Source organism: Amphimedon queenslandica, unplaced genomic scaffold (assembly GCF_000090795.2).
Source record: "Amphimedon queenslandica unplaced genomic scaffold, v1.1 AMPQUscaffold_12347, whole genome shotgun sequence".
Lineage (NCBI taxonomy): Eukaryota > Metazoa > Porifera > Demospongiae > Haplosclerida > Niphatidae > Amphimedon > Amphimedon queenslandica.
Genome location: NW_003547416.1, coordinates 11,410 through 13,977, shown reverse-complemented (window position 1 = coordinate 13,977; position 2,568 = coordinate 11,410).

Here is a 2,568-nt window from a genome sequence, read left to right as displayed (position 1 = left end):
CGACCTGGTGTTCGATTTTGGATCTTTGTAGCCGGAAATTGATGCTTTCGGACGGTGTTGTCTTCTTTGCATTATTTTTATAAAACGCAAGCAATTGGTTTGGTTTCTTGTTTGCAAGTAAGAAAGAGGTGGTACTATCTATTATAACTGAGAAAAGATCTTATAGTAGAATATTTATCGAGATATGCTCGTCCGACTTCAAATGTGTCTGGAAATTGCTTCCTTACTCTACCATGCCTACTTGCAATTGACCAATCAGATTGCGTTATAGGAGGTAAATATAATCGCTTATTTACCTGATCTATATCCCTGCGTTAATCTATTAATATTTCAATCATAATAATGTCGAGTTTACTGCTGTTACTATTTGCTTGTCTCTTTGACAAATCTAATGGAGGTTTCGTTGAACTAACGTTTAACTTCACTGTGAATCATAGATGTACTGCGTCTAGTGATGCTGATATACTTTCTTTGCGGGGAATATACTCCTACATAGTTTCGCCAAGCATAGGAGAACCTATTCCTTTTCCACAATGCTTTGCTTTCAAAAGTAAGTGAATGACTAGACTAGATCTACACTAAATTTAAAATACTTTCTGAATTTTTCAGAATCAGACCAAATGCGTAAACAGACTGTTCATTTTGACTCTTTTGAGGCATGTGATGCTAGAACTTTTAAATTTTTACGATTCCTGTGGAGGGAGCATGGTTATAGTTGTCGTGTGAGAATAACCTATGGGGTGGTTAGGAATTCGAGCACTACTATACAATTGGAATTTTGCACAAAATATTCTTTATCATTTACATCAGAAGCGATTCAGAATGATGAATCAACATATTGCTGGCCATACAATGTGGACGTATGTAACTCACTAAGTAATGAAATTACGACTTCATGTCCCAGTGTCAGTGAGCTTACTTCACCCTCTCCTACTTCAATGTATGCACTTACTGCACCTTCATTGTCTCTCAGTCATACTTCTTTATCTTTAGCAACTTTGTCGCAACTGCCTAGTAAAATTAGTTACACATCATCATCACAATCTCCACCTTCACCACCTTTAGATCTATCTTCCATTGTCGATTCATTAGTATCAATATCTCATTCATCAGATTTCTCTCTTGTCAGTATACAAGCACCTTCAGCTACATCATCAATGCCTACTTTAATACTATCATCTGCTTCTCAAATCGACTCTTTCAGTATACAAGCTACATCATCAATGCCTACTTCAATACTGTCATCTGCTTCTCAACTTGACTCTTTCAGTATACAAGCTACATCATCAATGCCTACTTTAATACTGTCATCTGCTTCTGAAATTGACTCTTTCAGTATACAAGCTACATCAATGCCTACTTCAATACTGTCATCTGCTTCTCAAATTCACTCTACATTATCGATGCATATCCTATCATCTATACCTCACTCTTCAAACAGTGGACATACTCCTCTATTTATAACAACAATGCCTGCAGTAGCTTCAATTACTGCAGCAACATTCTCCTCCCATTTTAATTCTCCCTCTCCCTCTCTCTCTCTTCCTTTAATGAATTGCCCAGGAACTAATCAATGGGAAAGCACTAAACCAGGACAATGGGTAAATGGTACTTGTCATAAAGGAACATTTAATGGTTAGTGTCTCTTGTAATAAATTAACCGACTATTTTCTATTAGCTACAAGATATTGTGATCTTAATGGAAGATGGGGTCAACTTAACTGCAGTGTCAGTAAGCAATTCATAGAAATTATGTCAAAAGTAATTTGATATCTATTGTTATCAAACACTGCCTTTTTATTGGAATACCTTTATAGATTAATATATCGCATTATGTTGCTCTTGAATCACTATCAGAACAACTGAATGACTTTCCAGCAGCTCAAAGCATTGTATTACTGGACTTCATTATCACAAACAGCACTATGGAGTCAGATAATGAAACAACACAGGTATGTAGTTGGTTATACATGTACCTTGCCTTAAGCACAAAGCATGCACTTTACAAAATAGTTTAGTACTAAATTTCTGTTTTTAGATAGTGCTTGATATAGCTAGTGAAATAATACAGATGGCTTCAAATAAAATGGTATCATTAATTATTCAAATAATATCAATTGCATGAATCTCATGCATAGGATGGTGTCTCTATTTTTAGTCAACTATTAATAACACTGGACAATGCTGCACTTAATGTAGGACAGGATTTATCCCTTTCTACTAACAGTATTTGTAAGAACTAAAAATCAATGTTATTGCACTAATACTGTCCATTGCTTGTAGTACTAAATGTTAAACAGATTCAAGATTTCCCTGATGAAGAAGCCACAGCAATAGATTATAATGGCAACACACTAACACTACCGAATGTGATATTTAATGCTGTTCCAGCTACAGTAGCATCCTTTGTATATAAAGACCTATCAGTCCTTTCTCCTACAAATGATGATGAACTTATATCACCAGTCATATCTTCAACTGTCAGATGTAATGGTACCTGTAATACCAATGATTTTAATGAATCAGTGACAATAACATTCAATCTGTCAGATGTACAACAGGTATATT